The sequence below is a fragment of the Vombatus ursinus genome, unplaced genomic scaffold (assembly GCF_900497805.2).
Source record: "Vombatus ursinus unplaced genomic scaffold, bare-nosed wombat genome assembly UNPS02014852.1, whole genome shotgun sequence".
Taxonomy (NCBI): Eukaryota; Metazoa; Chordata; class Mammalia; order Diprotodontia; family Vombatidae; genus Vombatus; species Vombatus ursinus.
In genome coordinates this window covers 11,924,075-11,938,898 of record NW_020954630.1, presented here as the reverse complement: position 1 = coordinate 11,938,898, position 14,824 = coordinate 11,924,075, and positions in this window count along the sequence as shown.

The window sequence follows — 14,824 nt, the reverse complement described above, 5'->3', positions numbered from 1 at the left end:
AATTATTTTTAGTTTTTAACATTCACCTCCACAAGATTTTGGGCTCCAAAATTTCCCCCCTCCTTCCCCTTCTCCCCAAGACAGCATTCAATCTGATATAGGCTGTACATATACATATATATTAAATCTATTGTCACATTAGTCATGTTGTAAAGAAGAATTAGAACCAATGGGAGAAACCATGAGAAAGAAGAAACAAACAAAGACAGAGGGAGAGGGAGACAGAGAGAGAAAGTTAGAGAGAGAGAACAAATAATATTCTTTGATCTGCATTCAGACTCCATAGTTCTTTTTCTGGATGTGGACAGCATTTTTCATCATGAGTCTTTTGGAGTTGTCTTAGACCTTTGCATTGCTAAGAAGAGATAAATCTATCAAAGTTAGTCATTGCATAATGTGGCTGTTATTGTGAACAATGTTCTCCTGGTTCTGCTCACTTCACTCAGCATCAGTTCATATAAGTCTTTCCAGGTTTTTCTGAAGTCTGCCTGCTTATCATTTCTTATAGCACAAAAGTATTCCATTGCATTCATATACCACGACTTGTTCAGCCATTTCCCAACTGATAACTATACCCTCAATGTCCAATTCTTTGCCACAACAAAAAGAGCTGTTATAAATATTTTTGTACATGTGGATCTTTTTCCCATTTGTATGATCTCTTTGGGATATAGAGCTAGAAGTGATATTTCTGGGTCAAAGGGTATACACATTTTTATAACCCTTTGGGGATTGTTCCAAATTGCTGTCCAGAATGGTTGGATCAGCTCACAACTCCACCAACAATGCATTGAATTAATTTCTTTAAGTATTGACTGATTTGATCTCCTTGCTGTCCAAGGTCTCTCAAAAATCTTTCCCAGCACCACAGTTTGAAAGCATTGATTCTGTAATGCTCTGCTTTTCTTATAGTCAAACTCTAACAGCCACCCATTGCCATTGGAAAAACCAAGCTATCCAGATTTGTCATAGGTTTCCTCCCAAGGAGCAAGAGCCTTTTAATTTCATGACTGCAGTTGCCATCTTCAATGATCTTTGAGCCCAAGAATATAAAATCTGACACTACTTACATTTCTTCTCCCTCTATTTGCCAGGAAGTGATGGGACCAATTGCCAAGATCTTAGTTTTTTTTATGTTAAGACAGCTTTTACACCTTTCACGCTTATCCAGAAGCTTCTTAATTCTTCTTCACTTTCTGCCATCAGAGTGGTATCATCTGCATGTCTGAGATTATTGATATTTCTCCTGGAAACCTTAATTCCAGATTTTCCAGCCTGGCATTTTGCACAACATTAAATTGTATATGCATTCTGCATATGTTAAATAAAGTGATGATATACAGCCTCGTTGCACTCCTTTTCCAATATCAAACCAATTAATTGCTTTACGTTTGATTCTAGCTGTTGCTTCTTGATCTGCGTACAGGTATCTCAGGAGACAAGTAAGATGATCTGGTACTCCCATCTCTTTAAGGACTTGCCACATTTTGTTGTGATCCACACAGTCAAAAGCTCTAGTCAATGAAGCAGAAGTAGATTTTTTTTTCTTGGAATTCCCTTGTTTTATCCATAATCCAACGAATGTTGGCAATTTGGTCTCTAGTCCTTCTGCCTCTTTGAAAACCAGCCTGCTCTTTTGGTAATTCTAGGTTCACATGTTGTTGAAGCTTGGATTGCAGAATCTTAAGTATAACATTGTTGAAGTGAGAAATGGGCACAATTATTTGATAATTTAAACATTCCTTGGCATTGCTCTTCTTTAGGATTGGGACATAAGCTGATCTTTTCCAATCCCGTGGCCACTGTTGAGCTTTCCAAATCTGCTGGCATATTTAACACTTTAACAGTCTCATCTTTTAGGATTTTAAATAGCTCAGCAGGAATTCTATCACCTCCACTATTTATTATTAGCAATGTTTCCTAAGACCCACTTGACTTCATTCTCCAAGATGTCTGGCTCTAGATCAGTAACCACACCATTGTGGTTATCAGTGATGTTCAGATCTCTTTTTGTATAGTTTTTTGTGTATTCTTGCCACCTCTTCTTAATCTCTTCTGCTTTGATTAAGTCTCTACCATTTTTGTCTTTTATCGTGCCCATTTTTGCATGAAACATTCCCTTGTTATCTCTAATTCTCTTGAAGAGATGTTTTGTTTCTCCCATTGTATTGTTTTCTTCTGTTTCTTTGCATTGCTCCTTTAAGAAAACCTTCTTATTTCTCCTTTATTTTCTCTGAAAGTCTGCATTCAGTTGAGTATATCTTTCCCTTTCTCTTTTACCTGTTGCTTTCCTTCTTTCCTCAGCCATTTTGCTTTCTTACTCTTCTTATTCTTTGAAATGTTTTTTGTTGCTGCCTCCTATACAATATTGTGAAACTCTGCCTATAAATATTCAGGTACTCTATCCATCAAATCTAATACCTTTAATCTATCCATCACCTTCACTTCATATTCATAATGGATGTTATTCAGGTCATACCTATATGGTCTGATGGTTTTCCTGACTTTCTTCAATTTGAGTCTGAATTTTGCAATAAGGAGCTCATGATCTGAGCCACAGTGAGCTCCAGGTCTTGTTTTAACTGACTGTATCAAGCTTCTTCACCTTTGGCTGCATGGTATATAATCAATCAGATTTTGATATTGACCATCTGGTGATGTCCATGCATAGAGTCAACTTTTGGGTTGATGAAAAAGAGTGACCAGTGAATTATCTTGACAAAATTCTTATTAGTCTCTGTCCTGCTTCATTTTGTACTTCAAGGCCAAACTTGCCTGTTATTCCAATTATCTTTTAATTTCCTACTTTAGCATTCTAATCCCCTAAAATGAATGTGACATCTTTTTTTGGTATTATTTCTAGCAGATGTTGTATGTCTTCATAGAACTGATCAACTTCGGCCTCTTCAGCATCAGTGGTTGGAGCATAGACTTCTATTGCTGTGTTGTTGAATGATTTGTCTTGGATTTAAACAGATATTCTTTCATTTTTGAGATTATATCCCAATACTGCTTTTCTCACCCTTTTATTGACTATGAGGCTTACTCCATTTCTTTTTTTAATTAATTTATTTTGAATTATCAACAATCACTTCCATAAGCTTTTGAGTTTTAAATTTTTCTCACCCCTCCTTCCCCAAGATGGCACACAACCTGATATAGGCTATACATATATATTCCTATTAAACATATTTTCACATTAGTGATGTTGTAGGTAAGAATTAGAACCAATAGGAGGAACCATGAGAAAGAGGAAACAAAACACAACAGAAGAGAAAAAAATAGCAAATAGTATGCTTCAATCTGCATTCAAACTCCATAGCTCTTTCTTTGAATGTGGAAAGCATTTTCTGTCATGAGGCCTTTGGGGATGTCTTAGATCTTTGTATTGCTGAGAAGGGTTAAGTCTATCAATATTAGTCATTGCACAACATGGCTGTTACTATGTACAACGTTCTCCTGGTTCTGTTCATTTCACTCAGCATCAGACCATACAAGTCTTTCTAGGTTTTTCTGAAGTCAGCCTGCTCATCATTTCTTATAGCGCAATAGTATTCCATTACATTCATATATCACAACTTGTTCAGTCATTCCTGAATTGATGAGCATCCTCTCAATTTTCAATTCTTGGCCACCACAAAAAGAGCTGCTATAAATATTTTTGTACATGTAGATTCTTTTCGCATGTGTATGATCTTTCTGGGATATAGCCCAGAAGTACTATTGCTGGGTCAAAGGGTATGCACATTTTTATAGCCCTTTGGGCATGGTTCCAAATTGTTCTCCAAAATGGTTGGATCATTTCGCAACTCCCCCAACAACGCATTAGTGTTCCAATTTTCCCACATCTTCTCCAACATTTATCATTTTCCTGTTTTGTCATGTTGGCCAATCTGATAGGTGGGATGTGGTACCTTAGAGTTGTTTTTCATTTGCATTTCTCTAATCAAGAGTGATTTAGAGCATTTTTTTTCATATGACTATAGATAGCTTTAATTTCTTCATCTGAGAACTGCCTGTTCATATCCTTTGACCATTTATCAATTGGGGAATGACTTGTATTCTTATAAATTTGACTTACTTCTCTATATATTTTAGAAATGAGGCCCTTATCAGAGAGACTGGTTGTAAAAATTCTTTCCCAATTTTCTACCTTCCCTCTGATCTTTGTTGCATTGGCTTTGTGCAAAACCTTTTCAATTTAATGTAATCAAAGTTATCCATTTTGCGTTTTGTAATGTTCTCTATGTCCTGTTTGGTCATGAATTCTTCTGTTCTCCATAAATCTGGTAGGTAAACTATTCCTTGCTCTCCCAGTTTGCTTACAGTATCAGCATCTATATCTAAATCATGAACCCATTTTGACTTTATTTTGGTATATGGTGTGAGATTTTGATCTATACCTAGTTTCTGTCATACTCTTTTCCAGTTTTCCCAGCAGTTTTTGTCAAAGAGTGAGTTCTTATCCCAGAAGCTGGGGTCTTTGGGTTTATCAAATAATAGGTTACTATAGTCATTGACTACTGTGTCTTGCATACTTAACCTATTCCACTGATCCACCACTCTATTTCTTAGCCAGTATCAAGCAGTTTTGATGATTGCTGCTTTATAATACAATTTAAGATCTGGAAAGGCTAGGTCACCTTCCCCTGCATTTCTTTTCATTAGTTCCCTTGATATTCTGGACCTTTTGTTCTTCCAAATGAATCTTGTTATTATTTTTTCTAACTCTATAAAATAATTTTTGGTAGTCTGGTATGGCACTGAATGAGTAAATTAACTTAGGTAGCATTATCATTTTTATTATATTAGCTCAGCCTACCCATGGGCAACTGATGTTTTTCCAATTATTTAGATCTGACTTTATTTGTGTGAAAAGTGTTTTATAATTGTGTTCATATAGTTCCTAGGCTTGTTTTGGGAGGTAGACTCCTAAATATTTTACAACGTCTACTGTAACTTTAAATGGAATTTCTCTTTCTATCACTTGTTGTTGGACTTTGTTGGTAATATATAGAAATGCTGATGATTTATGTGGATTTATTTTATAGCCTGTAACTCTGCTAAAGTTGTTTATTATTTCAAGTAGTTTTTTACTTGATTCTCTAGGATTCCCTAAGTATATCATCATATCATCTGCAAAGAGTAATAGCTTTGTTTCTTCTTTGTCTATTCTAATACCTTCAATTTCTTTTTCTTCTCTTATTGCTAGAGGTAATATTTCCAGTACAATATTGAGCAACAGTGGTGATAATGGACATCCTTGTTTCACCCCTGATCTTATTGGAAATGCTTCTAGCTTGTCCCTATTACATATGATGCTTATTGAAGGTTTTAGGTAGATGCTATTTACTATTTTAAGGAAGACTCCATTTATTCACTATGCTCTCTGATGTTTTTAATAGGAATGGGTGTTGTATTTTGTCAAAAGATTTTTCCGCATTTATTGAGATGATCATGTGGTTTCTGTTAGTTTTGTTGTTGATATGATCAATTATGCTGATAGTTTTCCTAATATTGAACCAGCCCTTCCTTCCTGGTATAGTGTATTATTCTTGTGATAAGTTGCTGTAATCTATTTGCTAATATTTTATGTAAAATTTTTGCATCTATATTCATTAGGGAAATTGGTCTAGCTCATCAATTGGGGAATGACTGAACAAGTTGTGGTATATGAGTGTGATGGAATACAATATGGAATACTATGCTATAAGAAATGATGAACAGGCTGAATTCAGAAAAACCTGGAAAGACTTGTATGGTCTGATGCTGAGTGAAATGAGCAGAACCAGGAGAACATTGTACACAGTAACAGCCATGTTGTGCGATGACTAATGTTGATAGACTTAGCCCTTCTCAGCAATACAAGGATCTAAGACATCTACAAAGGCCACATGTTAGAAAATGCTATCCACATCCAAAGAATGAACTATGGAGTTTGAATGCATATTGAAGCATAATGTTTGTTATTTTTTTTCTTCTGTTATGTTTTGTTTCCTTTTTCTAGTGGTTCTTCCTATTGGTTGTAATTCTTACCTACAACATCACTAATGTGAAAATATATTTAATAGGAATGTATATGTATAGCCTGTATCAGATTGCATGCCATCTTGGGAAGGGAGGTGGGGAGGGAGAGGGAGAAAAATTAAAAACTTGAAAGCTTATGGAAGTAACTGTTGATAATTCAAAATAAATTAATTAAAAATTTTTTAAAAAGAAATTGGTCTATAATTTTCTTTTTCTGTTTTGCCTCTTCCCAGTTTAGGTATCAGCACCATATTTGTATCATGAAAAGAATTTGGTAAGACTCCTTCTTCACCTATTTTCCCAAATAGTCTATATAGTTTTGGAATGAATTGTTCTTTAAATGTTTGATAGAATTCCCTTGTAAATCCATCTGGCCCTGGAGATTTTTTCCTAGGGAATTCATCAATGGCTTGTTCAATTTCTTTTTCTGAGCTAGGGTTATTTAAGTGTTTTACTTCCTCTTCTGTTAATCTGGTCTATTTTATTGGTTTTTTCATAAAACCATCTCTTAGTTTTATTTATTAGTTCAACAGTTTTCTTAATTTCAATTTTATTAATTTCTCCTTTGGTTTTCAATATTTCTAATTTGGCGTGTAATTGAGGATTTTTAATTTGTTCTTATTCTAGTTGAATGCCAAATTCATTGATCTCCTCTTTTTCTATTTTATTCATGTAAGCATTTAGAGATATAAAACTTCCCTTAAGAGCTGCTTTTGCTGCATCCTATAAGTTTTGGTATGTTGTCTCATTATTGTCATTCTCTTGAATGAAGTTATTGATTATTTCTATGATTTGTTGTTTGACCCAATCATTTTTTAGGATTAGATTATTTAGTTTCCAATTATTTTTTAAGTCTGTCTTTCCATGGCCTTTTATGACATATAATTTTTATAGCATCATGATCTGAAAAGGAAGCATTCAATATTTCTGCCTTTCTCTATTGGATTGTGAGGTTTTTATGCCCTAGTACATAGTCAATTTTTGTGTATGTGCCATGTACCACTGAGAAAAAAGTATATTCCTTTCTATCCCCATTCAGTTTTTTCCAGAGGTCTATCATACCTAACGTTTCTAATGTTCTATTCACCTCTTTAATTTCTTTCTTGTTTATTTTGTGGTTAGATTTATCTAGTTCAGAGAGGGGGAGGTTGAAGTCCCCCACTAGTATAGTTTTGTTGTCTATTTCTTCCTGTAACTCCCTGAACTTCTCCTCTAAGAATCTGAAAGCTATGCCATTTGGTGCATACATGTTTAGTAATGATATTACTTCATTGCCTATGGTGCCTTTTAGCAGGATGTAGTTTCCTTCCTTATCTCTTTTGATAAGATCTATTTTTGCTTTTGCTTTGTCTGAGATCAGGATTGCTACCCCTGCTTTTTTTAACTTCAGCTGAAGCATAATATATTCTGCTCCAGCCTTTTACCTTTATCCTGTGTGTGTCACTCTTTTTCAAATGTGTTTCTTGTAAACAACATATTGTAGGATTATGGTTTTTAATCCATTCTGCTATCCACTTCCATTTTATGGAAGAGTTCATCCCATTCACATTCACAATTATGATTACTATCTTTGTCTTCCTCTCTATCCTCCCCACCCCCATTTATGCTTCTCTTTCTCCTTTTCCCTCCTCACCAGCATTTTGCTTTTGACCACCGCCTCCCTCAGTCCCTCTTCCCTTCTATTAGCCCCTTCCCTTTTTTTCCTCTTTACCCTTACTGCTTCTTCCCTCTCTTCTATCCCCCCCATCCCTTTTCTTTCCCCCTTTCCCATCTATTGCCTATAAGGCAAGTTAGATTTCTATACCTAACTGATTATCATCTCCCTCCCTTCTTTCCCTCTGCTGTAATAGGTTTTTGTGCCTTTTCCTGTAATGTAATTTACCTTTGTCTGCCTCCTCCTTTCCTTTTCTCTCAGTACATTTTTTTAGATCAGATTAATCCACTTACTTGGATCCATTTAAATCACTTGATTAGATTTTTTTTTTATCATTTATGTATACCCCTTGAACATGGTGTAATAACAATACAGTTCTCAAGAGTTACAAGTGTCATCTTCCCTTGTAAGGATGTAAACAGTTTGCCCTTATTAACAACATATTGTTTCTGTCCTGTTTACCTTTTATGTCTCTCTTGAGTCTTATATTTGAAGATCAAATTTTCTGTTGAGCTCTGGTCTTTTTATCAGGAAGGTTTGGAAGTCTTCTATTTTGTTGAATATCCATCTCCTCCCCTGAAAGATCATGCTCATTTTTGCTGGGTAGTTGATCCATGGTTGTAATCCAAGTCCCTTTGCCTTACGGAATATCATGTTCCACGATCTACGGTCTTTTAATGTAGAAGCCACAAGGTCCTGTGTAATCCTGACCGTGGTTCCATGATATTTAAATTGTTTCTTTCTGGCTGCTTGTAGTATTTTCTCTTTGACCTGGTAATTTTGGAATTTGGTTACTACATTCCTTGGCATTTTCAATTTGGGATCTCTTTCAGGAGGTGATCTGTGGATTCTTTCCATGGGTATTTAACCCTCTGGTTCTAAGACCTCAGGGCAGTTTTCCTTTATGATTTCTCAAAAGATAATATCCAGGCTCTTTTTTTCATTGTGATTTTCAGGTAGACTATTAATTTTTAAATTGTCTCTCCTGTATCAATTTTCCAGGTCGGTTGTTTTACCACTGAGGCATTTTACATTTTCATCTGTTTTTTCATTCTTTTGTTTCTGTTTGACTGATTCTTGATCTCTCATAGAGTCATTAGCTTCCATTTGCCCAATTCTAATTTTTAACAAATTGTTTTCTTCTATTAGATTTTGTACCTCCTTCCCCATTTAGCCAATTGTATTCTTTAGGGACTTGTTTTCTTCAGTGTACTTTTTTCCAGTTGGTCAATTGTATTTTTTAAGGACTTGTTTTCTACAGTTAATTCTTGTCCTTCTTTTTCCAGGCTATTGACTCTCTCTTACATACCTCTCATTTTTTCTTCTACCTCTCTCATTTGACTTTTAAAATCCTTCTTGAGCTCTTCTAAGAAGGCTTTTTGGGCTTCAGACCAGTTCATATTCCCTTTTGAGATTCCAGATGTGGGTTTGTTGACAATGTTGTCCTCCTCAGAATTTCTGCTTTGATCTTCACTGTTCTCATAATATGAATCTATCATATGTTTCTTTTTGCTCATAGTGTTTGCTTATTTCCTGGCCTTTAAAGAGATTGAGCTCTCCTGCTGGGGAGCAGAGGACACTGACCCAAGTTTCTTGTGTTGGGAGCCTAGGGCCTGGTCACTGGCTTTATGTGCTGGGGTCTCCGATGTTAGCAGTTGGAGGCTGAGGGTTCTGGCAGCTTACCTGGTGTTGGACTGGAATCAGCAAGGCTGGAACTCTAGGGCAACTCTAGGTTGCCTGCTTTTCCTTTCCTTTCACATTATTCAGCTCCTTTCAGATGGATGTTGCAGGGTGTTTATCTGCCTGGGGCTGTTTGTAGTGCCGCTTCCCTTATTTTTGCTGAGGCACTCAGAGACCTGGTTGCTGTAGAATGCCCAAGCACCTGGTGGTTTTCTGAGCTGGTTTCCACCAGTTCCCCAGTCCTTACTGAGGCAGGGGTGGGGGGGGGGTCCAGGTGTTGGTTTTTGCCTGCTCCACCACCTGGGTTTCAGGATCTCCTCCTGGTATGCTTAGGTGGGGCTTTCCCCTAGCTTGCTGGGACTCCTCCTGTTTGGTACTACTCCCTTTCCCCCAGGGCAAGAAGCACCTTTCCCATTAATCCCTCAAGCTACCTGGGCTACAGGATTGCTGCACCCTGTCTTTCTTCTGGTTCAGCTGTTCCAGGGTTTTTCCTTGGGCAATATTTTCTGAGTTTTCAGAGGTTAAATTGGGAGGATAAGAGCCACTTACCTCTTACTCCGCCATCTTGGCTCCCAGAAGCTGAACCAGTGAATCTTACTCCATTTCTTTTAAGGGATTCTTGCTTACAATAGTATATGCAGTGATCACCTGAATTAAATTCATCCATTCCTGTCCAGTTAAGTTCACTGACACCCAAGGTGACAGTTAATCTTTCCATCTCCTGTTTGACCACATCCAGCTTACCTTCGTTCATAGATCTTACATTCCAGGTTCCTATGCAATATTGATCTTTACAGCATCAGACTTTCCTTTTCATTACTGGGTGCATATTCAGTTTAACTTCTTTGTGGCTTTGTCCCAGATGTTTCATTAGTACTGAAACTACTTGTGGTTGTCTTCCACTCTTCTACAGTACCATATTGGACACTTTCTGATCTGAAGGTCCTGGATCACTTCCTTATCATGCTGGAGGGGCTTACATAGCTCAGTGAAACTGTGAGCTATGCTGTGCAAGGTTACATAAAATGGAGAAGTCATAGTGGAGAATTCTGACAAAAGGTGATCCACTGGAGAAGGAAATGGCAAACCATTATAGTATCTTTGCCAACAAAATTCCATGAACAGTATTAAAATGATAAAAGAGATGATACCAGAAGATAAGCCCTCAGGTTGGATATAGGCTAGTCAGAGGACCAGGTGGCAAATTTGAAAGTGGTTGAATGACTGAACTCAAAGACCTACTACATAGACTTATATCAAGTTGTAGTGAGGCAGCTAGTTACTGAAGTGAATAGAGACCTGAACCTGGACCCATGAATGCCTGAGTTCAAATCTGGTTTCAGACACTTACTAGCTTTGCAACCCTGGACAAGTTATTTAACCTCTGTCTGCTTTAGTTTCCTCATCTGTAATATGAGGATAGTAATAGCACCTATTTCCTACAGTTGTTGGAAGATCAAATGAAATATCACTTATAAAGCATTTTGCAAACCTGAAAGCATTCTGCAAATTCTAGGTATCATTCTAATTATTATCATTAAAATTATAATTATCACTGTGTATTTAGTGGAATGCTCCCAGAATTTACCTATAATGCTCTTTTGTACATAATGACTTGAAGACATAGAGGAGGCCATGTTTATTAAATTTGCGGATTGTTATAACATAATAACATAAGGCTAGGAGGTATGGCTAATGTGTTAGGCTACAGAAGAGGAACTAAAAAAATGGGGGTATTAGTTAGCTGCCAGGATCAATACCAACAAGACCTTATTAAACAGGTACTGTGTACCCATTCCTAAAGACACAAAAATAAATGTAAATGCTCCTTCCCTCAAGGTGCTTCTATTCTCTAGGAAGAGAGAACATATACACATATAAGTATATTCAAAATAAATTTGTAGAAAATAAATACAATGTAATTTTTGGGGGGGCAAACTACTGGCAAGAGGGGATTTTATGAGCCAAGCTTCAAAGGAAACTAGAAATTCTAAGAAGCCAGGGTAAGGAGGGAATGTGTTCTAGGCATGAGGAACAGCCAAAGCAGGGCTGAAATGTTGTATTCATTCCTAGATGCCTTATTATGAGACTTATACTGACAACCTGGAACAATTTAAAGAAGAGCAAGCAAAATGGTGAGAGGACCAGAGATCATGCCACACAAGGACTGACAAAAGGAACTGTGTATATTTTGCCTAAAGAAGATAAGGGAGCTTAGAGGTCGTATAGACTCATAGGATCATGAAGCTGTAAGGTATGGATTCCAGAGGCTATATAGTCTAACCCCCTCATTTTACATATTCAGAAACTGAGTACCAGGCAAGTGATTAGGACTTTTCCAAGTGACTATCCCAGGTTCCCATGCATGGCAATAGTCAGAATGGACAGAATCAGGAGTAAGAGGTTTTTAAGAAGTATATTTCAGCTCAATATAAATATGAACTTAATAATTACAGCTTTCCAAAAGTAGAATGACATAATTGGGGAGCAGTGAGTTCATCATTGAAAATCTTAAATCAGAGACTAGATGATTTCTTTTCTAGGATTTTGTAAGGGGTATTCTTGGTCAGTTGGGTGACCTCTGAGGTCCCTTCACAAATGGGAGATTCTCTCCCTTTGTAATGATCTGTCCCTAGCAGTTTCCTAGACACTTTGGGGGATGCAAAAGATGTCTAAGTCACAATCCCTGATATTAAGGAATTTGCATTCTAACTGGGTACAAAGGACTAACACACATGAAATAATTAGATACTACTAATGAGTTACATTGGAAAGAATACTGGTCCTTGAGTCAGGGAGCTTTAGTTCAAATTCCACCTCTGGCACTTACAACCTATGTGACTGTAGTTAAGTCACTTATCCTCCCCAGCTCTCAGTTTCCTCATCTATCCAAGGAAGGGGTTGGATCAGTTTGTACTTTGAGATCCCTTTAAGCTTTAGATATCTGTTTCCTATTTCTTTCTTTCTACTAAGTGAAATGGAAGGTTAAAGAAAGACCCCTGTAGGCTAGAGTGCTCAGAGAAAACTCCAAGAAGGCAGAGCATAAACTGGAAGGATAAAGAGGTTTTAGATAAACAAGGGAGTCTGAAGGGCATTCCAGGGAAGGGAAAAGAAAAAAAGTAGAGCGTGAAATGAGCAGGGCATGTGTAGGGAACAGTAAATATAACCTTCATAGCCCTTCTTCATCATGACATCATATGAGATGCCACCAATCCCCATAAGACCTGTTTCCAGAAGGTTTGCCTCAGATACCCTATTTCCGAAAGCTTTTGCTAACTGACCTGGCATCATACAAATAAGCCTGACCTCCTCTGAGAAACTGGTTTATCCTGGCATTGAAAATACATATTAGAAAATACATGAAAATGAAATAGGAAAAAATAGTATGGTATTTTATAAAGGGAGAAAATCTTTAGGTTTTGACATATTTGAGGCTGTTTCCCACAGCACTGTCAAATGTTCTTTTTCCATGTAGGGCAACAGGGGTAGCCTGAAGCAAGAGAATTAACCCAGGTGTTTTACTGCCTGGAACTATTGACTTTCTACTAACCATCTGACAATAGGTACAAAGTACTCCACCCCCTTCTTCTTCTTTTTTTGGGGGGGGCAATTGGGGTTAAGTGACTTGCCCAGGGTCACACAGCTAGTAAGTGTCAAGTGTTTAGTCTGAGGCCAGATTTGAACTCAAGTCCTCCTGACTTTGGGGCCGGTACTCTATCCACTGCGCCACCTAGTTGCCCGCTCCACTCCCTTCTTGACTTGCTTCCAAGCAACAACTGTCCACCATCTTGATGTTCATGGGTGGGAAACTCAATCTTCATATCAGCTTTATGACATTTATAGGTCTATTTTTTTTAATGCAAAAGCTTTCTTTGTAAAACTTAAAGTTATAAATTGCTTGCAAACAAATTCCTGCTCTGGCCACTGGTCTTATGTGGTGCTTTGCACATCTCTTATCTCACATAACATAAAGCAACTGGCATTTTATTTATTTCTATACACCTTTATGCATTATAAGTTCCTTGATAGCAAGGCCCCTACTTTAAGTCGGTATCTTTCCCAGTGCCTAGCATAATTCACTGCACATAGCGAACACTTAAATGTTAATTAAATGAATGAGTGAAATTTGAGTCAAAGGATCAAGATCTGTATCCTGGATCTGATATTTACTAGCTATATGACTCTGGATAAATCATTTAACCTTGCTAAGCCTCATTTTCTTCATCTATAAAATGGAAATAACAATAGTTGTGCTACTTATCTCATGGGACATTTTGTTAGGATAAATGAACAACATATGTAAAGTGTTTCATAAATAGTAAAGTGCTATTTTTATTAAAGACATTATTAAAAATTATATCTCTCAGAAGAATTTTTTTTAAAACTGGAAAAGCAGTTAGATTTAGACCAACATCTTAGTACACCTATGACAACAAACTGAAACGATGTCCACATGACTTAAACATTAAAGGTTATTTCATAGAAAAAAGTAGAAGAAAACCATATCAGGTATATTTCGTAGCTTTGGTTAGGGAGACAATTCTTAGTTAAGTAAGGAATAGAGGTAACTATAAAAGATGAAATACATAATTTTGATTATATGGAACTGAAAAGCTTTTGTATAAAAATAATGTAACTAGGATAAGAAGGGAAATGATTGGGTAAAAATCTTTGAATTGAATATCTCTAATAAGGTTCTGATTATAAGATATAAAGGTAGCTAACAGAAACATATAAGACTAAAAGCCATTTTCTCATAGAAAAGTGATCAAAGAATATGAACAAATTGATCCCAAAAGAAGAATTGCAAACAATCACGTGGAAGAATGCTTTAAATCATTAATAATAGAAATGTAAGTCAAAACAATTCTGAAAACAATACCTCATATGCAGCAAATTGGCTAAGATGACAAAAGTCAGGAATAGTTTAATGTTGGAAGGATGGTGAAAAGACAGGGACAATTGGGAATTATGTGAAGAAAGTGAATCAAATGTTCATACCCTGACCAAGAGATTCTTCTGCTAGGCATATGTGCCATGGAGATTGATGACAAAAAGAATGGTCCTGTATAAACTCACATATTTACAACAATGTTTTTGCAGTAGGAAAGAATTGGAAACAAAGTAGATGCCCACTGATTGAACAAAGGTTTAACAATTTGTTGATATGAATTAATGGAATATCACTAATCAAACTGGAATTGTGTAAAATTTTAATGGCCATGTTTGGCTGCAAAAAATACCAGTGAGAAGGCACCACTCCCTGTTTGCAGCGGGAGGGGGCTATGGATATGGAGCCCTGCATTTAATGTCAGACCTTGTCAATATCTTGGTTAGTTTTACTGAACTTTCTTCTCCTCTTTCTTCCTAGTTTAAAAAAAAAAGATATAGTGCTTCTACAAGTTAGGAGAAAAGATACATTGGGAAGTGTAAGTGGTGTAAAAAACAAAAGATATCAATAAA